The sequence below is a fragment of the Balaenoptera acutorostrata genome, chromosome 1, assembly GCF_949987535.1.
Source record: "Balaenoptera acutorostrata chromosome 1, mBalAcu1.1, whole genome shotgun sequence".
Lineage (NCBI taxonomy): Eukaryota > Metazoa > Chordata > Mammalia > Artiodactyla > Balaenopteridae > Balaenoptera > Balaenoptera acutorostrata.
The window spans coordinates 51,146,155-51,172,350 of NC_080064.1; the positions used below are offsets into that span (position 1 = coordinate 51,146,155).

At 42.2% G+C, this 26,196-nt stretch overlaps 1 protein-coding gene across 12 annotated transcripts in view; it reads left to right on the forward strand.

Annotated features, from left to right (window-relative positions):
• The window catches only part of FGGY (FGGY carbohydrate kinase domain containing), a 434,091-nt gene that overhangs the window by 349,514 nt on the left and 58,381 nt on the right, over nt 1-26,196 (forward strand). The gene's annotated exons all lie outside the window — the stretch shown is intronic.

Consider the following 26,196-nt stretch of genomic DNA (forward strand, 5'->3'; position numbering starts at 1 on the left):
AGGATCTCACAAAGGGTAGTTATAGCCGTCCATCTGCATTAAAGAGTAGAATGACTAATAATATCTTAAAGAATTGTCCCTCTCCAGAAATGGTGTTCTCCTGTTAGTAGTTTTCAAAACTATTCTTCCACTAGACAGTGTGACAAGTATGATGTCGCAGTTGTCTTTGTATCTGCAGCTTAATAAAATGGAATCAAATCACAGAGATGCCATTTTCATGGTAAAAGTTCAGCTATTGAGTAAGTGGGAGGGGATGCAAGGAAGGTGGTCTCCCTCCCTCCTTATAGTTATCCAGGCAGTCTTGGCATCTGTGGCCTTTCCACCTGACCACTCCCCCATCCCTAGAATGTCACCCATCGCTCCTCTGGCCATCGGTGTGCTCCAAAGTGATCCTCTCAAATTCTGAATATCCTGGAAAGCAAATAATTATAATTAGAAGTTGGGAGCATCCCATAACAATTCTCTAGGCTCCCAGGCCCTGGGAAATTAACACACTGGAAAAAAATCACTTTATGAACTATCAACATGCTTACATTTCCTAAGCACAGACAATAGAGAGGTGCTAAGAAATGCAAAGGACACATAAAACAAGAAACCGGTTTCAAGATGCCATGAGAGAAAACTCAATCCAATGGCAAAGAGGCAGAAATACAAAATGGCTGTCCACTTTCTGCTTCCTTCAGCCCCTCTGCAGATGTCATTAGCTTCCCATAATGTCTTATCTTAAAAGAAAGTTTCTTTCCCCCCAAGACTATTTATATAAAATAAGCTTTAATTCTCACTGTGCTATTGATATTTATCTTGACACCCACCCTTCCCCCCAAAAAAAACAGTAGAGGAAGCATCTGAAGCAAAAATCAGCAGAAGGAGACAGTGACAAGAGATCAAAATGAATTCAGCCATCATTTTAATGGTAGTACCAGAGTAAAGAAAATAAGCCCTTGGAATGTATTGAGAGAAGATGGCGGAAGAGTAAGACGCGGAGATCACATTCCTTCCCACAGATACAGTAGAAATACACCTACACGTGGAACTGCTCCTACAGAACACCCACTGAACGCTGGCAGAAAACGTCCGACCTCCAAAAAGGCAAGAAACTCCCCCCGTACTTGGGTAGGGCAAAAGAAAAAAGAAATAACAGAGACAAAAGAATAGGGACGGCACCTGCACCAGTGGGAGGGAGCCGTGAAGGAGGAAAGGTTTCCACGCACTAGGAGCCCCTTCGCGGGCGGAGACTGCGGGGGGCGGAGGGGGGAAGCTTCAGAGCCACGGAGGAGAGCGCAGCCACAGAGGTGCGGAGGGCAAAGCGGAGAGGTTCCCGCACAGAGGCTCGGCGCCGAGCAGCACTCACCAGCCCCAGAGGCTTGTCTGCTTAGCCGCCGGGGCGGGCGGGGCTGGGAGCTGAGGCTCGGGCTTCGTTCGGATCGCAGGGAGAGGACTGGGGCTGGCAGCGTGAACACAGCCTGAAGGGGTTGGCGCACCACAGCTAGCCGGGAGGGAGTCCGGGGAAAAAGTCTGCAGCTGCCGAAGAGGCAAGAGACTTTTTCTTGCCTCTTTGTTTCGCGGCGGGCAAGGAGAGGGGATTCAGAGCGCCGCCTAAACGAACTCCAGAGAAGGGCGCGAGCCGCGGCTATCAGCGCGGATCCCACAGCAACAGGGGCGCAGAGGGAAAATCGGAGAGACTCCCGCACAGAGGCTCGGCGCCGAGCGGCGCTCACCAGCCCGAGAGGCTTGTCTGCTCCCCCGCTGGGGCGGGCGGGGCTGGGAGCTGAGGCTCGGGCTGCGGTCGGATCGCAGGGAGAGGACTGGGGCTGGCGGCGTGAACACAGCCTGAAGGGGTTGGCGCACCACAGCTAGCCGGGAGGGAGACCGGGAAAAGGTCTGCAGCTGCCGAAGAGGCAAGAGACTTTTTCTTGCCTCTTTGTTTCGCTGCGCGCAAGGAGAGGGGATTCAGAGCGCCGCCTAAACGAACTCCAGAGAAGGGCGCAAGCCACGGCGATCAGCGCGGACCCCAGAGACGGGCGTGAGACGCTGGGGCTGCTGCTGCCGCCTCCAAAAAGCCTGTGTGTGAGCACAGGTCACTCTCCACACCTCCCCTCCCGGGAGCCTGTGCAGCCCGCCACTGCCAGGGTCCCGGGATCCGGGGACAACATCCCCGGGAGAACGCACTGCGCGCCTCGAGCTGGTGCAACGTCACGCCGGCCTCGGCCGCCGCAGGCTCGCCCCGCCTCCTCCGTACCCCTCCCTCCCCGCGGCCTGGGTGAGCCAGAGCCCCCGAAGCAGCTGCTCCTTTAACCCCGTCCTGTCTGGGCGGGGAACAGACGCCCTCAGGCGACCTACAGGCAGAGGCGGGTCCAAATCCAAAGCTGAGCCCCGGGAGTTGTGCGAACAGGGAAGAGAAGGGGAAATCTCTCCCAGCAGCCTCAGAAGCAGCGGATTAAAGCTCCACAAACAACTTGATGTGCCTGCACCTGCTGAACACCTGAATAGACAACGAATCAGCCCAAATTCAGGAGGGGGACTCTGGGAGCAGGAGACATTAATTTTTCCCCTTTTCCTTTTTTTTGTGAGTGTATATGTATATGCTTCTGGGTGAGATTTTGTCTGTATAGCTTTGCTTTACAATAGCTTTATTTTACTTCACTATATTATAGCCTCTTTCTTTCTTTCTTTCTATTTTTTCTCCCTTTTACTCTGAGCCGTGTGGACGAAAGGCTCTTGGTGCTCCAGCCAGGCATCAGGGCCGTGCCTCTGAGGTGGGAGAGCCAACTTCAGAACACTGGTCCACAAGAGACCTCCCAGCTCCACGTAATACCAAACGGCAAAAATCTCCCAGAGATCTCCATCTCAACATCAAGACCCAGCTTCACTCAACGACCAGCAAGCTACAGTGCTGGACATCCTATGCCAAACAACTAGCTAGACAGGAACACAACCCCATCCATTGGCAGAGAGGCTGCCTAAAATCATAATAAGGCCACAGACACCCCAAAATACACCACCAGACGTGGACGTGCCCACCAGAAAGACAAGATCTAGCCTCATCCACCAGAACTCAGGCACTAGTTCCCTCCACCAGGAAGCCTACACAACCCACTGAACCAACCTTAGCCGCTGGGGACAGATACCAAAAACAACGGGAACTACGAACCTGCAGCCTGTGAAAAGGAGACCCCAAACACAGTAAGATAGGCAAAATGAGACGACAGAAAAACACACAGCAGATGAAGGAGCAGGCTCAAAACACACTGGACTTAACAAATGAAGCGGAAATAGGTAGTCTACCTGAAAAAGAATTCAGAATAATGATAGTAAGGATGATCCAAAATCTTGGAAATAGAATAGACAAAATGCAAGAAACATTTAACAAGGATGTAGAAGAACTAAAGAGGAACCAAGCAATGATGAAGAACACAATAAATGAAATTAAAAATACTCTAGATGGGATCAATAGTAGAATAACTGAGGCAGAAGAAAGGATAAGTGACCTGGAAGATAAAATGGTGGAAATAACTACTACAGAGCAGGATAAAGAAAAAAGAATGAAAAGAACTGAGGACAGTCTCAGGGACCTCTGGGACAACATTAAACGTGCCAACATTCGAATTATAGGGGTACCAGAAGAAGAAGAGAAAAAGAAAGGGACTGAGAAAATTTTTGAAGAGATTATAGTTGAAAACTTCCCTAATATGGGAAAGGAAATAGTTAATCAAGTCCTGGAAGCACAGAGAGTCCCATACAGGATAAACCCAAGGAGGAACACGCCAAGACACATATTAATCAAACTGTCAAAAATTAAATATAAGGAAAACATATTAAAGGCAGCAAGGGAAAAAAAACAAATAACACACAAGGGAATCCCCATAAGGTTAACATCTGATCTCTCAGCAGAAACTCTGCAAGCCAGAAGGGAGTGGCAGGATATACTTAAAGTCATGAAGGAGAAAAACCTACAACCAAGATTACTCTACCCAGCAAGGATCTCATTCAGATTCGATGGAGAAATTAAAACCTTTACAGACAAGCAAAAGCTGAGAGAGTTCAGCACCACCAAACCAGCTTTACAACAAATGCTAAAGGAAATTCTCTAGGCAAGAAACACAAGAGAAGGAAAACACCTACAATAACAAACCCAATACATTTAAGAAAATGGGAATAGGAACATACATATCGATAATTACCTTGAATGTAAATGGATTAAATGCTCCCACCAAAAGACACAGGCTGGCTGAATGGATACAAAAACAAGACCCATACATATGCTGTCTACAAGAGACCCACTTCAGACCTCGGGACACATACAGACTGAAAGTGAGGGGATGGAAAAAGATATTCCATGCAAATGGAAATCAAAAGAAAGCTGGAGTAGCAATTCTCATATCAGACAAAATAGACTTTAAAATAAAGACTATTACAAGAGACAAAGAAGGACACTATATAATGATCAAGGGATCGATCCAAGAGGAAGGTATAACAATTGTAAATATTTATGCACCCAACATAGGAGCACCTCAATACATAAGGCAAATACTAACAGCCATGAAAGGGGAAATTGACAGCAACACAATCATAGTAGGGGACTTTAACACCCCACTTTCACCAATGGACAGATCATCCAAAATGAAAATAAATAAGGAAACACAAGCTTTAAATGATACATTAAACAATATGGACTTCATTGATATTTATAGGACATTCCACCCAAAAACAACAGAATACACATTTTTCTCAAGTGCTCATGGAACATTCTCCAGGATAGATCATATCTTGGGTCACAAATCAAGCCTTGGTAAATTTAAGAAAATTGAAATCGTATCAAGTATCTTTTCCGACCACAACGCTATGAGACTAGATATCAATTACAGGAAAAGATCTGTAAAAAATACAAACACATGGAGGCTACACAATACATTACTTAATAACGAAGTGATTACTGAAGAAATCAAAGGGGAAATCAAAAAATACCTAGAAACAAATGACAATGGAGACACGACGACCCAAAACCTATGGGACACAGCAAAAGCAGTGCTAAGAGGGAAGTTTATAGCAATACAAGCCTACCTCAAGAAACAGGAAACATCTCGAATAAACAACCTAACCTTGCACCTAAAGCAATTAGAGAAAGAAGAACAAAAAAACCCCAAAGCCAGCAGAAGGAAAGAAATTATAAAGATCAGGTCAGAAATAAATGAAAAAGAAATGAAGGAAACAATAGCAAAAATCAATGAAACTAAAAGCTGGTTCTTTGAGAAGATAAACAAAATTGATAAACCATTAGCCAGACTCATCAAGAGAAAAAGGGAGAAGACTCAGATCAATAGAATTAGAAATGAAAAAGGAGAAGTAACCACTGACACTGCAGAAATACAAAAGATCATGAGAGATTACTACAAGCAACTCTATGCCAATAAAATGGACAACCTGGAAGAAATGGACAGATTCTTAGAAATGCACAAACTGCCGAGACTGAACCAGGAAGAAATAGAAAATATGAACAGACCAATCACAAGCACTGAAATTGAAACTGTGATTAAAAACCTTCCAACAAACAAAAGCCCAGGACCAGATGGCTTCACAGGCGAATTCTATCAAACATTTAGAGAAGAGCTAACACCTATCCTTCTCAAACTCTTCCAAAATATTGCAGAGGGAGGAACACTCCCAAACTCATTCTACGAGGCCACCATCACCCTGATACCAAAACCAGACAAAGATGTCACAAAGAAAGAAAACTACAGGCCAATATCACTGATGAACATAGATGCAAAAATCCTCAACAAAATACTAGCAAACAGAATCCAACAGCACATTAAAAGGATCATACACCATGATCAAGTGGGGTTTATCCCAGGAATGCAAGGATTCTTCAATATACGCAAATCAATCAATGTGATACACCATATTAACAAATTGAAGGAGAAAAACCATATGATCATCTCAATAGATGCAGAGAAAGCTTTTGACAAAATTCAACACCCATTTATGATAAAAGCCCTGCAGAAAGTAGGCATAGAGGGAACTTTCCTCAACATAATAAAGGCCATATATGACAAACCCACAGCCAACATTGTCCTCAATGGTGAAAAACTGAAACCATTTCCACTAAGATCAGGAACAAGACAAGGTTGCCCACTCTCACCACTATTATTCAACATAGTTCTGGAAGTCCTAGCCACAGCAATCAGAGAAGACAAAGAAATAAAAGGAATCCAAATCGGAAAAGAAGAAGTAAAGCTGTCACTATTTGCAGATGACATGATACTATACATAGAGAATCCTAAAGATGCTACCAGAAAACTCCTAGAGCTAATCAATGAATTTGGTAAAGTAGCAGGATACAAAATTAATGCACAGAAATCTCTTGCATTTCTATACACTAATGACGAAAAATCTGAAAGTGAAATTAAGAAAACACTCCCATTTACCATTGCAACAAAAAGAATAAAATATCTAGGAATAAACCTACCTAAGGAGACAAAAGACCTGTATGCAGAAAATTATAAGACACTGATGAAAGAAATTAAAGATGATACAAATAGATGGAGAGATATACCATGTTCCTGGATTGGAAGAATCAACATTGTGAAAATGTCTCTACTACCCAAAGCAATCTACAGATTCAATGCAATCCCTATCAAACTACCACTGGCATTTTTCACAGAACTAGAACAAAAAATTTCACAATTTGTATGGAAACACAAAAGACCCCGAATAGCCAAAGCAATCTTGAGAACGAAAAATGGAGCTGGGGGAATCAGGCTCCCTGACTTCAGACTATATTACAAAGCTTCAGTAATCAAGACAGTTTGGTATTGGCACAAAAACAGAAATATAGATCAATGGAACAGGATAGAAAGCCCAGAGATAAACCCACACACATATGGTCAACTTATCTTTGATAAAGGAGGCAAGCATATACAGTGGAGAAAAGACAGCCTCTTCAATAAGTGGTGCTGGGAAAATTGGACAGGAACATGTAAAAGTATGAAATTAGAACACTCCCTGACACCATGCACAAAAATAAACTCAAAATGGATTAAAGACCTAAGTGTAAGGGCAGACACTATCAAACTCTTAGAGGAAAACATAGGCAGAACACTCTATGACATACATCACAGCAAGATTCTTTTTGACCCAGCTCCCAGAGAAATGGAAATAAGAACACAAATAAACAAATGGGACCTAATGAAACTGAAAAGCTTTTGCACAGCAAAGGAAACCATAAACAAGACCAAAAGACAACCCTCAGAATGGGAGAAAATATTTGCAAATGAAGCAACTGACAAAGGATTAATCTCCAAGATTTACAAGCAGCTCATGCAGCTCAATAACAAAAAAACGAACAACCCAATCCAAAAATGGGCAGAAGATCTAAATAGACATTTCTCCAAAGAAGATATACAGATGGCCTACAGACACATGAAAGAATGCTCAACATCATTAATCATCAGAGAAATGCAAATCAAAACTACAATGAGATATCATCTCACACCGGTCAGAATGGCCATCATCAAAAAATCTAGAAACAATAAATGCTGGAGAGGGTGTGGAGGAAAGGGAACACTCTTGCACTGTTGGTGGGAATGTAAATTGATACAGCCACTATGGAGAACAGTATGGAGGTTCCTTAAAAAACTACAAATAGAACTACCATACGACCCAGCAATCCCACTACTGGGCATATACCCTGAGAAAACCATAGGTCAAAAAGAGTCATGTACCAAAATGTTCATTGCAGCTCTATTTACAATAGCCAGGACATGGAAGCAACCTAAATGTCCATCGACAGATGAATGGATAAAGAAGATGTGGCACATATATACAATGGAATATTACTCAGCCATAAAAAGAAACGAAATGGAGGTATTTGTAATGAGGTGGATGGAGTTAGAGTCTGTCATACAGAGTGAAGTAAGTCAGAAAGAGAAAAACAAATACAGTATGCTAACACATATATATGGAATCTAAGGGGAAAAAAAAAAAAGGCCCTGAAGAACCTAGTGGCAAGATGGGAATAAAGACACAGACCTACTAGAGAATGGACTTGAGGATAGGGGGAGGGGGTGGGGTGAGATGTGACAGGGTAAGAGAGTGTCATGGACATATATACACTACCAAATGTAAAATAGATAGCTAGTGGGAAGCAGCCGCATAGCACAGGGAGATCAGCTCGGTGCTTTGTGACCACCTAGAGGGGTGGGATGGGGAGGGTGGGAGGGAGGGAGATGCAAGAGGGAAGAGAAATGGGAACATATTGTATATGTATAACAGATTCACTTTGTTATAAAGCAGATGCTAACACACTATTGTAAGGCAATTATACTTCAATAAAGATGTTTGAAAAAAAAAAAAAAGAAAAAAAAAAAAAAAGAAAATAAGCCCTTGGAATCAACCAATTAATCAAAACCCTTTTTCCTCCCACGGTGTGAGGGTTGCCGCCTCTGTAAACCATTGACTCCATGCGTTCCCACCATCAACTTTCCCTGTCACGTTCCAGACAGACTCCTGTGTCTCGCAGACCAATGCATCTAAGTGGCCAGTGGAGAGCGGTGATTACTCACCCTTTCTGTAATGTGTGCCCACAGGATAAACTATCCGCGCTGACCGCAGTGGTCTACCCTCAAGGTCAGTCCTTGCAAACATCCTCACTGCTTAGCTGAAGCCTCTCCTTCTGTTCTTTTTCATGAAATTTACTTCATTTAGAGCCAGTTTATATTCATCACCTATTATGTGCTTCAAAGCCTGTTATTTTTTTTATGCTATACAATACGTCTCCATTCTGTTTTATTTTGTGAGAGTCAACTTTCTGTGTTTTTTAGTCCTGTTTGGCTTCCTGTCACCATAAATACCAGTTTTACATTTTGCAAAGTGAATTTGATTACCATGATCTTGCTTTCTGGAGGTTTGGAAAGACTGATATATAATAGATGTTCAGAAATATGAAACCATGCCATTTCTTGGCACGTTCAATCTTAATTTGCTGGGTTTCTTTCCTTTTTCTGGAATACAACTACTAATTCATGTTCATTGGGAAAAAATAGGAAAATTCAGTTAAGCTGAAAGAAAAATATGAAAACACTGATATTACTACCCTAAAACAACCACTATATTAGATTCTGGCTTCTATCTTTGTAATCTTTTTTTACATACTTTTAAATCATTTTATACTTTTCTAAATTACAAAACTGTGTTCATACAATGCATATTGTTTTGTAGCCTTTTTTCCGCCACCCAAAAATACATAGTAAACATCTTTATTTATCATGTTTGTAGGCTGTACAATTTTCTGCCCCATAGTATACCAGCGATCCCCAACCTTTTTGGCACCAAGGACTGCTTTCGTGGAAGAAAATTTTTCCACAGATGGGGGTGGGTGGGCAATGGCTCAGGCGGTAATTCCAGCGATGGGGAGCGGCCGATGAAGCTTCGATCCCTTGCCCTCCGCTCGCCTCCTGCTGTGCGGCCCGGTTCCTGACACGCTGCGGACCAGTAGTGGTCCGAGGCCCCGGGGGTTGGGGACCCCTGCTATATACGATGACTTATTTCCCCAGTCCTCTAGTTTTGAATACTTAGGTTGTCTCCGTTGTTTTAAAGAATGCTGCAACTAACGTCTCTGTATCTAAATTTTTGCCCACACCCTAAATTATTTACACAAACTAAATTATGGAGGTATAGTTGTTTGGTCAAAAAGTTTGCCTAACTTTTAGGATTTTGATACATATTAGCACTTTATACTCCCACCAATAGTGTGTGAAAATTCAGGGCTCACATTCTTTGTGTATAAGGCACCTTTTGCTGTGAATTTTAGTTTCATTTGGCTTTCATTCCCAGGTCTCTTAAAATCCTATTTATTTCACATATGGTCCTGATACTATCAGTTTTTTTTAGTAACCTTTTGCCCTTTGCTGCTTAAGCATGTGTTTCAGGAGATAGGAGATTCTGGTTTCTAATTAAATGGATTCAGGTTTCTGATTGGATTTTCTGTATCCTGTCCCATATGTGAGTGCCTCATAGAAAATCAACAGAAAACCTGAAATGGTAATTAATAGTTTCAAGAAGGGTTAAATTAAGAATGCGATGCTGGTCCTAACATTCTTTATACTTATTGCCATACCTGGTTAACAGTACATTCTTATCTTTTTGAGAATTGCTCCCACTCAAAAAAAAAACCAAAAAACAAAAAACCAAAAACCAACAACAAATTCAGGTTCTGATTAATTATACATCTCCTTGTTCCAATCCAATTGGCAGAATGGCACTATGGATATAAAAGTCAAAAATTAGCGCAAAATTAGAATTCTATTTTTAGGAAATTATTTCAATTTGTAAGACATGTGACATTTGACTCTCCTGTTCCTTACAGGGTGATCCTGGAACAGGGCCTGTTACTTTCCATCCTTTGTCATTCATAGAATCCTTGCATCAACCAGTGGATGTTAACAGTCCCCACTGCGCAGATGAGGACAGTGAGGCATGGAGAGGTCATATGACTTTGCTTGATACAAAGTCCATGCTCTTTTTGTTCCATCAAACCACGTTCTTTATATTCCAGTAAATATATATCTGTTGCTCGGAAAAAGTGTAGACTCCAGTATAGCACTTTAGCTGCGCTTCTACAGGGTAGTATGGTTTATAGAACATATCAGCAGCACATGTTTAGCCTCCCTGCTTGGTTGAGTATGGGACATAGAAATAAAAAGAAAAAATGTACACTCTTTGGTTTGGAAATTTTCTAATTCCTTTGCCTGGAGAAGACTTCATACCATACTCCCAGTAGTGTTTTGTTTTATTTATTTGTATTTAATCATAATCTGTCCATTTACTTTTTATACAGATATATATAAAAAAGCACTTTAATTAAGAACTTTAATTAAATGACACTTTTTATAGTCTTGTTATTAACACAAAGATTTAGGCTAACAAATATTTTTTCCAAATATCTCCCTCCCCTTGCAGTTTTTACTCAGGAACTTAAGATTTGGGCTTTTATAAAAGAAAACAGTGGCCAAACATCTACTGAGTACTTTAGAAACTTAGAAGGGTTTCAGAACTGTATTTCTAAAATAAAGTTTACCTACCTCTTTGACTTCATTTCGTTCAAGACAACATTTTATACTGGTGCAAATCTGAAAAAATATGTTAGATTATTTAGTAGAAATGAATGCCTGTAAGTACTTAATTCCTCATTCTAATGATCATTTATGCTTTTACTTTTTATAATAAATGTCTTAGTTGGAATAAATCAGAAATGAATAGGTAGGACTTTTTTTTTTCTCCCTTTACTCTAGGATGTCATGAATAGATTATCCATGCTGTATAAATTTAATATTCAACACAGTAAATTAGGGTATGGAACCAAATAAGAGATGAGGGAAGACAAGACCTTTAGTTAAATCAGGAATTGTCTGTAATTGGGAAAAAGTTCTGAAAAATGACTACACACACACACAGTCATATACACATACATACCACATACCACTGGACAAAGTTTGATTCAGAGTCATGGAATGTTTAGAGGTCTTACTGAAGTCTATGAAAGACTTTTGGTTCCATCATTGAAGCAAATGATCAAGAAGTATGCAAAAGAAGAAATACCATTATTACAGTTGCTTATTGGAGGTGTTTGATACGCTGCAATGAACCATAAAGTACCACGTGTGTAGAAACTTGGATGGCATGTCTCTCATATGCATATCAAAGAAATTTGAACATTTAAAAATTTAGTACCATGTTAAAAGTTAGACATAAGGAAATTTCCTATACTATTATCATCATAATTTTACAAGTGAAGAAACAGGGTAGGAGGGTTTAAGTGACTTACCAAAGCCCATGGCTAGAAATGGATGGAGCCAGAATCCAAGGCCTAGCCTAGGATTTCAAAGCTGAGGATTGTTCAACTTGGTCATACATGGAAGTGGACTCCTCTGGGGCTGAGTGTGATAGCCATTATTTTAAAAAACTAGTACCAGTTTTTTAGACAACTAGAATTTTTAAAATTTATTTTATGGAAGTGTAGTTGATTTACAATGTTGTGTTAATTTCTGCTGTGCAGCAAAGTGATTCAGTTACACATATATATATATTCCTTTTTGTATTCTTTTCCATCATGGTTTATCACAGGATATTGAGTACAGTTCCCTGTGCTATACAGTAGGACCTTGTTGTTTATCCATCCTATACTAGTTTGCATCTGCTAATCCCAAACTCCCAATCCATCCCTCCCCCACTCCCCCTCCCCCTTGGCAACCACAAATCTGTTCTCTGTGTCTGTGAATCTGTTTTTGCAGACAACTAGAATTTGAATGTACATTAAAATGTCCCTGTGTTAGTCAAGGCCCCCACAGAAGTTACCTTCAAATTAGGGTAGTTTTAGAGAGTTTAGTAGAGGGACTATTTACAGACTGGGGACCGGCCCTGGAGAAATCACAAGGGAGGATATAGTATGCTGGGGTTTGTAACAGCTGGACCTTAAGAGGTGAAGGGAGAGCACAGTTACTGGAGCCCCTGAGCCCCAGAACAGAGGGCTGTGTGGAGGCGGCCGAGTCAGCTGGCTTGCCAGTGACCCTGGAAGTGAAGAGCTGGATTATTGTTCCCATCCTCCTCCGGCTCTCTGACTTACTGTTGGGCTCCCCACTGGCTGGAGTCAAAGTCAGAGGGCAAGAGAGCTCATTGATATAGTCCGTACAAGTGAGCCCGGCTCAGCTCAGAGAAGGGTGGGAGGGGGTCTTTAGGAGCGAATGCAGCTGTCCTCCATAGTCATCCAGACTGGGCTGTGCAGGTCTGTCTGCGATCAGAGGCCAAGCTGTGAATGGTTTGTTACAGATTTGCAATGAGATAAGGGACTTGCATCAGAATGTAAATCAATTACAACATTTTGTTCGTAGCAAGATGTTCCCAGTGAGAGAATCAGGGTGTTTGTTTACTTTCTAGAGCAAACTCCTTATGTCATTATGGACGGGCCCTTTGAGTAACACTGATCAGATCTGTCGGCTCTGCAGATGACAGACAGGCTAGGGTGCTCAAAAGGGACCCACTTATCCCTGCTTTCCTTTTTCTGCCTTCCCTTCTGCTAAAGACAAGAAAACTGTGCCTCTTCTGAGCTGGGCACTGTGCTAAGGTACTTGAGATGCCATTTGATTCTTGCAAGGTAGGTTATTCACCTCACCATTACAGATAGGAAACTGAGGCTGAGAAAGTTTAAATAACAGATCCATCATCTAACAAGTAGCAGAGCTGGCGATTAAATCCAGAGCTGACTCCAAAACTTGTGTTTTTTGTATAGGCTGCCCTAGGGCCATGCTTAAAATTATCTGACATTAATACCCAGGAAACAATGCAGGGTTCTAGGGGGATTGCCTTGTTTGGAGACCTATGGCTGTGTTCTCTGCTATTGGTAACAACCACCAATTCATGGTTTCTGGGAATAGACACACCCCAACTCCCAAAAAACCAGACAGCACCATTTATGGGTCCCATGTTACTCTGCTTTACAAGGCCTTTCCCAGCCCAGCCAGCCGGATCAGAAGGTGAAGTCAGTTTGTTTCTAAGTGGCTCTTGTCTGTTTCTATCTCTTTTTAAATCTGGGAGGTGGGGAAGAAGATGGGGAGAAAGAATTCATGAGAGGGATACATTTCCTTAGAAATGTTATTAATTGGATGGGCAAAACAAGAGAAGGAAATAAAATAGCTGCTCCTTACTAAGTAAAGGCATCTTCTTCCCTTATCTCATTAAAAATTAAAAACACTCTTGGTTTAAGTAGGGCAAATTAGTAATTAAGTGCTATATAATCAACTTGTGTAAACATAATATTGAAGGGGAGGCCAAATTAATCACTCTGCTGGCTTGTTTTTGTCCCCATCAATGCACCTTTTACTTGGGTCCTTCCTGTGATGTCAGGATGCATTTTCTGCTCTCCTCTGCAGCTGGAGATAGGGTGGGCTGTGATAGCTGGGCTGACAGATGACAGTGGGCTACATCTGGAAAAGGCATGTGTCTTGGCCTTGATTCAACTAGGTGATCAGGCTCCCCATTTAATATTTTGAGGCAAGGCTCATCAGCAAGAGGCTGCCACATGGCAGGGACGGTCCTAGATGGTAGCAGGACAAAGAAGATTTAAACACATCTTGGGGCCCATGGAGTTCCGGTCGGGTGGGGAGGAGGTGGACACAGACATATACAGTTATGAAAAAGTCAACACTAAATGTAATGACAAAGACACAGCGCCTTGGCTTGGGCTCAAATCATGGCTCTGCCACTTACCTTGAGTGAGTTACTTAATTTCTCTGTGCCTCAGAGTCCTCATCAGTAAAACATAACAGTAATATCTGCATCATAGGTATATTATCTCACAACTCGTGTTGTAAGAGGTAAACACGTTAGTGCATGGAAAGTAGAATAGTGTCTATTTAATGTTGGCTCTTATTTGTTTAACTACAGTTGCTATACAGTGGATAATGGAGCACCAAGGAAGGAGTGTCTTCTATTGTCTTAGGGCTAGAAATAGAAAGGTGCTTCTGAGAAGGCAACATTTGAACCGGCCCATATAGGATTAATTGGTGATAGAGCTGGAACTCTGTTTGGAGGCGCATGTGAACCGGGCTGGCTCTTAATCTTTGCAGTAGAATACCTTCTCTGAAAGCAGAGGAAGGAGCATGTGCCTCAATCCTGCACAAATCTCTCTCCATTTCAACTCAACACAATAAATATTAGTAATAACTGCTGGAGCTCCGTCGTGTTATGGCAACTGCCTGCCAAGTCTTGGGGGGTGGAAGAGGGTAAATGAGCTGAATCTGTTGTGGACGGGATAAGAGGAAATCAAATGCGGCCAAAGAAAGTAGCCCACTAAGTCACCTTGCTACACTCAAGGTGATGGCATCTCCTTGGCTTGCTAGCTATGTGAACCAGCCTGGCTGGGCAAGGTACTTAGTTTCTCTGATCCTCAGTTCCATATTAACTGACCCCACTGAGTTACTGCAAATATTCTATGCATGAAAGCACAGTTAGCACAATGCCTGGCATGCAGAAAAGTACTAATATTAATATTGCCTGTATTAATTTGATCCTTACCCAAAAACCAGTAAAGTAGGTGGTAGCATTGTCCCACTTTATAAAGCAGGAAATTGAGGCATCAAGACTGATAAGCTGACCTGAGGTCACATGGATGGCTAGTGGGGGGGAGGAGGGCTGCAATTTAGCTGGTCTGGCTCTAGGCCCACTCTCTGCATATCCCCTGCTGCCCAGTGTCTCAGAGGGCACCTAGAGCTGGCTTTACATATTATATGCTAGAGATAGGGCAGAGGTCACTTGATTATGTCCAGGCCCCTCAGTTGCTAATGAGGAAGAAATCCTTACTCCTGTTTAAAGGAATGATAGGGTTGAGCCTATGACAGTGGTAACTCTTTAACAGGTGGGGCAGGCGGGGCAGGCGGGGCAGGCGGGGCAGGCCAGAGTGACTCACCAGGAATGATCAGCCCTTGGATGCAGTGGGGATGCAGCTGCCTGCACTGAACTTGGCAGTTTTGCTTAGGGAAGAAAACAATTTGTTTATTTTTTTTATCATTCATACTCCTCTTCCATAAAGGATTTGAGGAAGCTTATAGTAAATGACTAAGCAGAATAAAACTAAGCAAAATAAAACTCACAAGTTAGAAAGTATGTAGGAAGATAATATACCAACTACTTAGACTAGGGGGTCCTCAAATATATCTATGGCTGCAGATACCAGGTAGGCCATGTAAACAAGCAGAGAACAAGATGATTTCATTCTGTACCGGATTGGAGAATGTATACTCTGCCTAAGGACATTGAAATTCAAATTGTTTTAACCCTGCATTGGTGAGTGTCAGACCAAGCAGATGTGTGGGACAGATTTGGCCTATGAGTCTCTGACCCATAAATAAGGGGATTACTTTGAGCTTCCCAGCAGCCAACACAAAACTGGAAATATGTCAAGTCATATAGTGTTCACAGAGTCAAGGAAGTATACCAGTTTTCCAAAAGATACCACAGTTCCCTGGTACCAAATTCTAAGATTGCCATTCCTTTAAAAACAAACCAAGAAATCATTCCATGGAACTTTACAGAAGAAGCAGAAGAATTCATCCTATACTACCTTGCTAAAGGTCCAGAGCAGGACATTGAAACTTGACTTGAGGTCAAGAATGGCCCGGCCTTATAACTTTCTGGAGCTGTCACCTGCCCCAGGGGTAGAACTGAGAATACCCAGCATGGTGGATGGGTGGCATGTCCCTTACCACTCTTCCCTGAATACTCCTTCCCTCAGGCAGCTTCACAAACAAAGCTGCGTCACTGACCTAGGAGTGTCTTAGAGGACCTCAGTACTAAAGCTTTTTACCAGCCTGGCATCAGGGAAGTGCTAAAATGAAGCACCCATCAATCGAGAAGGGCAACAGATGTCGAAGCCTATCAAATGTCAGTAAACAGCAAGCCTTCAGAGGCCACCGAACTTGGCATCCTCTTAGCAAAAATACACTGTTGCCTTCAAGAGGGAAAAGCCATGGACTTTTATAAACTGCATTAAGTGATGTATTTTTTTCTTAATCTCTACTTTTTTTTAAGGGCAAATTTTATGTTCCCAGAGTGTTCTAGGCTTTCAGTCCTGGAAATGTAGGTCTTCAAAATATCCTCCCAGTAATTATGAGAAGTTTCATGTTCAACTTATCTAGTACCCTCCCTTTTACTGTTAGCAGTATGATTCATATTATAAGCAATAAATAGGACCATAGTTAAGAGCACAGACTCAGAAGTCACATAAATCTGGGCTCCAATCCTGAGTTCAGATGCTAAAGCTGTACGTTAGGTCAGTCCCTTTACCTCTCTAAGCTGGTTTTCTCACTGTAAAAATGAGACTGTTAAGAGTGCCTGCCTCATAAGATTGTTGTGAAGATTAAATGAGATAATATGTAAAGAGTATTTAGCACAGTTACTGGTGTGAATAAACGTTCAGTGAGCTATACAAAACTAGAGTAATATTTATGATACCTATCATTATTAGCTGACTGTAAATCACACGTTGTTCTAGCACTTTATGTATATTATTGAGATGGCTGGGCCACTCATTTGCCTGTTTGCTCTCAGATAGCTTATTCACGCCTGCCCTGCTGTGTATTATATTTCCCAGGCTCTCTGGAAACTGGCCACTGAGTAGATTTGGCCAGTGGGAGATGCTGATGGAAGATTGACCTGCAGGAAGCAAGCAGGGAGAAGTCAGGTCATTTCTCTCTTTCACTGCAGCAGCAACTGCATCTCCTGTGTGATTCCAGCCCCCAGCCTTTCCCTTCAGGTCCCAGTGCTGACCACTCAGCCCTTCTTTGGTTTCAGCTCCAGCCTGACATGGTCAGCCCCCGGCTCTGGCCACACCACTACCTCCCATCATCTCTTGATCCCTAAGAGGAGTAGCGGCTTTTTGCCATCCCTGATCTCTGAGTTCCTTCAATATCATCTGTTTGGCTTCTTGGTTTCTTGTGTCATCAATGAAACCAATTTCTTGTGCTCAATTCTTTTTGTTGAATGACCTAGAGTGGTTTCACTTCTCCTGACTGGACTCTGATTGATACAGTCACTTTTAAGCATTAAGAGAAGTCAGTCCTTACAGCAAATCCACTTCCCTTCCTCTCTCCCTGTCGGAATGAGCTAGGCCAACAGGAGAAAGGGTGGCCGGTTATCATGGAGAGCAGTTCACTTTGACTAAGTGACACCCAAAAGAGAAGAAATTGACATTAGCAACTTTAGTGAATACCCAGCTCTGAATAAGCCCACTCTGAGTCAGGCATTGAGGCCAGTGGCCACAGGTAGCTTAGCACCTCTCTCAGGAGACACAACTTGATTACAAGTCAGAGCCAGGCACAGTTCCAGGTAGTGTCTAGTCAAAAGGAATAGAAATCCTCTTTCTTGAACCAGAACTCTGGACCATTCTAAGTGAATCACTATATTACATATGTGATTATTCTCATCACCCAAATGAGGAAATAGAGACTCAGAGAGGGCAAGCAATTTGCCCAAAGTCACATAGCTATTAAGTAAATGGCATTAGGAGTTTAAGTCTATATGTCTCAGAGCTTATGTTTATTGAGACATATCTTTTACTCAAGGTTTTCCAAGCTTTCTTCCTATCTCAAAGGAAATTATAAGAAAGCTACATGCATAACTCATATTGCTCTGGTCTTGTTGTAGATGTTTCCTTGCAGAATCAATATTTAGCCTTTCTCACCTAACTCTCACAATAGGTTGATGTGCAAAGTTTCTTGTTTTCAGTTTTACAAATGAGAAAACAGACTCAGAAATTAAAAGAACTTAACCAAGGTCACACTGGGTGTTAATATTCAAGCTGGAATTTGAATACAGGTTTTTGTGTCTCCAAGCACACTCTGTTTCTACTGGTGACCTCAAAGTAGTGGATAGTGTAATAGAGGGCCAAATGTTTTACAATTTTAAAAAAGAAAAAGAGGAAAAGCAAGGCCAGGTTCCCCACCTTCAAGGAGCTGACAGGCTAGAGAAATAAAAATGAAGTAACCTGAAACCAGAGAGTGCCATTAACATAATCTGCTCCCTGGTAACAGCTACAAGCAGGAAAAGAGAAGTGTGGCTTTGTATAAGAAGTAGGGCTTGAAGTGGAAATGTTAATTTAGGATGAGCAGAGAAGCAGCAGGAAGTGGGCTTTTCAGATAGAGGTGCTAGTGAAAGCAAAGGAATAACACAGACAGAAAGACATCAACTCAACTCCTAGGAAAGCATCCCAGTTCGGGAGTAGCAGAAGAGAAAGCTCGATATATAAGGACCACAGCTGATAGGGAATGGGGCTTGTCAGCTATAAAGGAATCATTAGGAGTTTGATCAGGAATCTTGGGAGCATCCTTGGCCCAACATCCTCTGACTCTATCATTTTTTATAAAAAATGTTGCAGGCTAATAGTCTCATTTACTTAAAATCAACAACATTAAGCGCTTCTTAGATAATAATACTGCTTCCTGCTTAAGAAAAAAGCCTGTAAATTGATTCAGCCTGGGAGTAACTACAAAGATTTATTATTTATCTCCAACAGTTTGGAAGCCTCCCTGAAATATAAGGGGACACTCTTTAAATGCCCCTAGGAAGTTATCCTGTTTCACTAGAGTGCGTTTGTGTATAGAGTGTTACAACATATCAGGTTTGAAAATTTCAGGATGAAGAAGGCACCTTCTGAGACAAGGCCACTGAGATATGGGAAGCAAGCAACCCACCTCACCCCACCTCAAAATCTACCTCTTCGCCCCTCCCCCCGCCCTCAGCTGACACCTTGGCCGAAGGAGCCTGTGTGTTGCAGTTGATCAGACTGAAATTCCTACCAAGTTGGCCATGTCAGTTTCACCTGTCAGCATCTCTGATGAGGAGGGATCCTGACAAACCAGACTGGTTTAGATAATTGGATTATAGCAGTTGTCTTCATCTTAGTAAGCTGACTAACTACTATAGACAGACGTTTACAGAGGAGAAATTTATAGACAATCCTAAAGTGGAGATTCGAGGAAGTGCTTAGACGACTGGGAAGCAGCAGGCTTTAGTGAGTACAGTGATGTGGTGGGGAGCTGGGACCCCTCTCTCCAAGGGGCTCCTAAAAGGCTAGCAGAGGATATTCATGTAGTTTCGCCAGTCATTGCATATGTGACTTTGCGGATTAACTCACTTAGACCTCACAACAATCCCATGAGGTCCTGATATTCCTTGTGCTTTGCAGATAAGGAGATCTTTGCAGATAAGGAGGCCAAATCACAGAGAGGTTCAGTACTTTCCCAAGGTCACATCCTAGTAAGATACGCTTGGTTGATGTTCTGACCCTGTAGCCTGCTCACTGGGAGAATACTGGAACCCATCTGTAAAGTTGCCTTGGGACACTTCCTCATGGTCAGGCCTCCCTCTACACTTCCCCCACCTCCACCTGTGCTTATCTCTAGCACTGCCCTTAGATGTTTCCATGTCTGCTTACCCCACTTGGGTGTGAGCTTCCAGGGAAGGATCCCAGAATTCCTCACCCTTAATCAGTAGCAGGTGCTGTGTAAACGTGTGTTGTACCAAAGCGGAGGTGAAATTGACAGAGAATTTGTGGTCTCCCTGGAGCTGGCCGAGCAGACTGGTTACCCAGGGAGCCAGCCACTAAAGCAAGGGTGCTGCTGTGATGGATGTGGACGGAAAGCCCTTAGCAGGTAAAATCCGACCCAAGACCACCTAGTTCTTAGCTCTGTCTCTGAAAACAGCTTTCCCTGTTCACACTGGCACTCACTCCAGACTGTCCCTGTGCTTCTCAGTTACTCTCTCTTTTTCAAAGATGAGCTCCCCCATCCTCAGTGTCGGTTCTGTTACTGAACAACTCGATATATAACCTGGGACAAGAGGTCTACCTCTTTGGGCCTCAGATTCCTCATCTTTACACTGAAAGAATTAGGTTCTGGTTTTCAAACAATTTAAAGTAGTGGATCATTTGGGAGCACACTGTACAAAACAGATAGAAGCTGAGCCGTGTCTCCTGCTCACCGTGTCACCCCCTCCCTTTCCCCATGGCACGGCATGACCCCTTAGAGGGTCTCAACTGAACGTAAGAAGCACTGGACTCGATCGCTTCAGAGGCAATAACCCAGGATATATTAAGGTAATTAACACGAATACTTAATAGTATTGTACAATAACAAAGTAACTTCACAATGGAAGATCCAAGCCACTGAGGAAGGTGGGTTCAAGGGCTCCTGGCTGGACCCCTGCGCCTGCTTGTCTGTCGGATGCCGTGTGCTCCTGGAGGAGTTGTCGGCTTGGCCTGATCGGGTACAGTGGGTTGGGGAAGCTAAAGCCTCTGGACCCCATCCTCCTTGGCTGGGAATAGACCGCATGTCGTGGAATTCTATCCAGCCACTCTTGGAGATTGATTTTCCATCTGAGGATCTGATCTCTTGCTTCACCAGCAGAGGGGGTCAGACTGTCCTGCGGGGGGTGGTCAGCGAGCTAGCCCCCTGAAAGGCCTTCCCTTTCTTTCTCTTTCTCTTTCTTTCTTTTTTAACTGTATGTTTCAAAGGGAATTTCCAATTACTCTGGGGGCTTAACACCACCGGTTTGAATCCCTCTTGGCATTGAGAGTTTTGAGATAGCCATACCACCCCCCCATCGGTGCTTTGTGCTAGGAGATTACTAAAGATTTAATTCCATTTATGTCATTGGATTTATTTCAAAAAAAATCCAAAAACCTTTTGGAGTCAGGGATGAATGCCCCATTTCCTTTATTTTTTGTCAGTTTTCACAGATTCCTTATGCGAATGCCTCAAGGGTAAAAATCTTGCTTTAGTTATTTCCGTATCTGCAGTGCCTAACACAAAGACTGACGGGGACTGCTTGGTAAATATTTGTACATCATTCAACAAATATCCCCCCAGGTACAGTGATGTGTGAAATAACCATTGTACTAATTTTCATCACATTTACAGTCGAGTGTAAGAGACAGTTAAATACAAATAAGTATATAGTGTATCCTGGGTTAAGGGCTGTAAAGAACAAAGAACAGTTTCAGTGGAAGAACAAACTTGAATGACTGATGAATGAATGAAAGTAAAACGACCTCAACTGCCAACCCAAAATCTGTCTCACCTCATCTCTTTGTAAATAATTATTATTGCTATTATTTTGATTATCACAACTGCTACCATTTCTTGAGTATCCACCACGTTCCAGGCTCTGTGCTAGCATCTTCCTATTTGGTACATCAGATTCTCAAAAGAACCTTGCTGTTTAGGCCTTCTTACCCCTTATTCCAGATGAAGAAATAAGGCCCAAAGAAGGTAATTAACTTGTTCATGATAAGAGAGCTAATAAATGTCAGAGATGAATCCAAGTTGGTCTGACAGAGCCTTTGCATTAAGCAAAACAGAAAAAAATTCCAAAGGTTATCACCAGGGATCCAACACGGTGTCCCTGTTTGAGGAACACCACCTCCTACCTTGTTGCGAAAGATCAATTATGTTAGGTGAGAGGAGGGAAAAAAGAGAAAAATCTATGCTGGAGAGTGAGAGGGAAAAGAAGGAAGATAGTATTCTTGAATTGGCCATCTTATCAGCCTAGCAATAATAAACCATCACCATGGGAACAGGAACGCTAATTAATGACAGATGTTGAGTCTCCTTCAAAACCACACCATCTGAATGCCGAGCTGGTGCCGTAAGCCTCTCTGCCCTGCCGCAGCTGGGAGCGCGCTATGATCTTGTTGGAGAGACCCATCTTTCGTGGGTGGAGCAAACTCTGGACTTGGCATCAGAAGACTTACATCTGAGCCCCAAATCTGCCTTCCTGAGCTCTTTTGCCTTGAACAATAAGCTCACCAAAAGTGAGAGGTGGCTATCATTAATTTTGTCATTATTATTATTACTAGTAGTAGTAGTAGCTTTCTGAGACTCAATTTCAAGATCTATAAAATAGTAAGTAATATCATTTCATCAGTTACTACAAGAAGTACACTTACAGCGATGCCTGGCGTAGACAGTGTGCCGTAGTATTTAACCATGGTGATGCCGATGCTGGAGGAGAAAAAGAGGAAGGGGCAAGAGGAAGAAGAGCAGTTGCAGTGATGTACGTGCGTAGAACTATGAAATCTCTGAGGTGTGATACAAATGAGGGCATTCTACTCATTGTCAAAATATTTTTGGTCAGTTCCTGGGCTGGTAGCCCATTCCTGTGTTTAGTTTTCTCAAAGGTTCTATTGTCTGTGTTGCCTGTTTGTCCAGCCCAGTATGCATGTCTCTCCTGCTTCCGGCTGTAGCAGTTTAACTGGGGGAAGGACAACCAGGGCAAAGAATTGACAGAAACCATGAGAAAAATTTACTCAGAGCCCAAGTTCTCTATAGGCCAGGATTTTGCAAAGGGTGTTCTTTCATACATTAGAAGGTATTCCTGGAAAGAATTCATTTGGAAAATGCTATGTTCAAGTTAACTAGGTATCTTTATAGCGAGACTTTGCATAAGCCTTTAATATATAAACTTGCGTTGTGAATCTCCCGGGTTGGGGAGGCATTTAGAATACAGACTTTCATAAATTTACTTGACCAAAGAATTAGTCTTTCATGGAGCATCTTACTTTGCTAAAGGACCAAACATTGGGAAACGCTGCTATAAGCCGAGGGTCAAGACCATCAAGTGTACAAGTAGTACAACATAACAGGTTTGAAAGCCTCCACCAATCTTCCCATCAATTCATGTGTCTATTTAACAAATTAAAAGAGCACCAGTGCTATATTTGGCAGTGACTACATGCTAGATGGTGGAGAAGCAACAGCAAGATCCATGTATTTTCCACTCTTACCCTCTCGGAGCTCTTGTGCGCCTATTGAGGTGAGGGAGAAATTGCCTGGCAATAGCAATGCAGTGTGACAGTGAACAGATGGAGATCACAGGGTGGCATGGTACCAAATGGGGGAGGGGGCTTCTTATCCAACTGAGTGGGTCAAGAAAAGTTTCCCCGAGGAAGGAACTTCCAACCTGAGATCCAAAGAACAATTAGAGCTCGTAACACATTGTCAGTGCACTTTCCCATGTGTTGTCACATTGCATCCTCACAGCAACCCTCCAGGTCAGACACAATGAGTGGTAAAAGGAAAGTTGTTAAGTGCTGCTTAATGAGCTCCTACTACAGGTTAGGGGCTGTTCTAGGCATTTTATACACTTACTGCATTTAATCTTCACAACGAGTGACCTCAGTTTACGGATGAAAAATTAAGTCTCAGCTTAAAGTAGCACAAAGCTGCACGTGTAATTTGTACAAAACGAGGATTGAACTCAGAACTACATGATTCCAAAGCCACCTCCCATTGCATCATCCACCAGTGATGAGCCCAGCCAGTGGCTAGTCCATGACAGAGTTTTTACCAGAATGAGGAATGTAGAAAAGTAAGCAGAGCATCATAAATGTTTTCTTCTTAAATGATTGATGTTATCCTGAGAAGTACCCTGGTCCCAAATGTTTGGTGTAGAAAGTCCTATGCTTTTTTTTTTTTTTAATATTATCTTGTATGAGAAAACCTTTTTTATTTTGAGTTCTTACTTGGCAAAATAAAAACTTGCTAACCATATGCCATTCTCCAAAGTAATTTTGGAAGTATTAGTATCCATGAAATTTAAAAATCTTGGAAATATTCTGTATGCTATTTTATTGAACATACTCATTCTAAAGATGAGAGGAATATGAACCATCACATTGCTTTGGGTCTGCTGGTTTGAACTTGGATGAGTTACTAAACTCCACGGACTCAGGTGTCCAGCAGCCATAAATGGATACAAAGTAGAATAATGTGGCATCTCCCTAAACGCACACATACGCCACCGGTGGCACTCAGGATGACTTTAGCTGGCATGTGGACACTCGTTTTCTAATAGTTATATATTTATTTTAATGTATATTAGAAAAAAGGTAACCAACACCGTACCTATGTTTTCATAGACATTTCTGCTTAGAACAAGGCAGTTTGAAAAAAGAAAAAGGAATTTATTTGGAATTTATAAAATATATTACATTTATAATACTACAGATGGTACTTGGATATGGAAACAATTATGAAGATGGTATGTGAGTAACTAAAATTTGTGAAATAATAAGATAACATGTGTGAAAGTGTCTCATGCATAGAAGGCCCCAGTAAATGCTTCCTTCCTTTCTGATTCATCTGGCTAGCAAGTGGCAGAGCGCAGGACTAACCCTCATAGCCTCAGACTCCCAGTCCGGTGCCCCTTCCAGGACACCTTTAACTCTACTGCTTCCTGTCTGCCTGCCTCACCCAGCATCCTACGCCTCGCCACCCATCCCTCAGGAAAAATGCAGTGAGTAGGTATTTCAGAAGTGACTAGTGGCTTTGCAAAAATGTTCTGATGAATGTCAATAATAAATAAAGTATACCTAACAGCATAGACAGTGTTAGCATTTGGAAAAACAGGAATTGGAATCTGAGAATTGAAAGGGCCCTCAGAGATCATCTCACCCAATCCTGCCTTTTACGGATGTGGAAGTTGGGACTCAGGGAGGAGAAGTGCTTTGTTCAGAGCTCTTAGCTGATCAAACCAGGATGAGGATTCATATAAAACGTGCAGATATAAAATGTTACATGTTTTTTTTTTTTTAAAAAAAAGACCTGTTTCCTGCTTTCCAGAAAAGTAGCAGGGATGTACCACAAAAGGACTTTTATTTCCACAAATCTAAAAAATGTGGAAGGTCATGCTTCGTACTGTGCCCATCAAGAAAACATTGTAAATGATCACTGGAGAAGGCATTCCTGGTGGTATTCTTTTGTCTGTTTGCTTGCTTGTCTGTTTTAATTGTAAAATACACGACAAAATTTACCATTTTTGCGTGCACGGTTTAGTAGTGTTAAGTATTATTCACATTATTGTGCAACCAATATCCAGAACTCTTTTCATCTTGCAAAACTGAAACTCTGTACCCATTAGACAACAATTCCTCCCCTCCCTCCCCTCCAGATTCTGGCAACCACCATTCTGCTTTCTGTCTCTATGAATTTGACTACTCTTGGTACCTGATATAAGTGCCATCATATAGCGTTTGTCTTTTTTTGTGACTGGCTTATTTCACTTAGCATAATGTCCTCAAGGGTCATACCCACAGGAGCACGTGTCAGGATTTCCTTCCTTCCTGGTTGTTTTCTTGATGCGACACAGCCTGTTCTCTGTGGTCCCCGTTTGTACCCATCATCACTGTGAAGACTTTGGCGCGCTTAACATTTTAGTGACTTCTCTCCAGTGGGGAAATATTGGGTTGGCCAAAAAGTTCATGCATATGGAAAACCCGAACGAACTTTTTGGTCAGCCCAATATCCCAGTTGGGGATGACAGCAACAGTGAAAAGCGATATCTGAGAAGAACTTAAATCCCCTTCTCCCAGTCTTTTCTAAGTAGGTGACAAGGGAGAGAAATGAGATTGCATGCTGCATGCCCCACCCTCACCCCCAATTTCCTTCATTGCTTCCACCCCAAGTCTTCAGTCAGCCGCAGAGGAGCAGTGGGGCAGTGGGGTTAGTGGTTTCAAAAGTGGATTTTCAAGTAGAATATAGCCTTGCATTCCAGTCTAACCTCTGTAACTTACTAAATCTAGGATGTTGGATAATGCGATTAAGCTCTCAAAGCCTCATTTCTATTATCTGTGAATGGACAGAATAATACCTG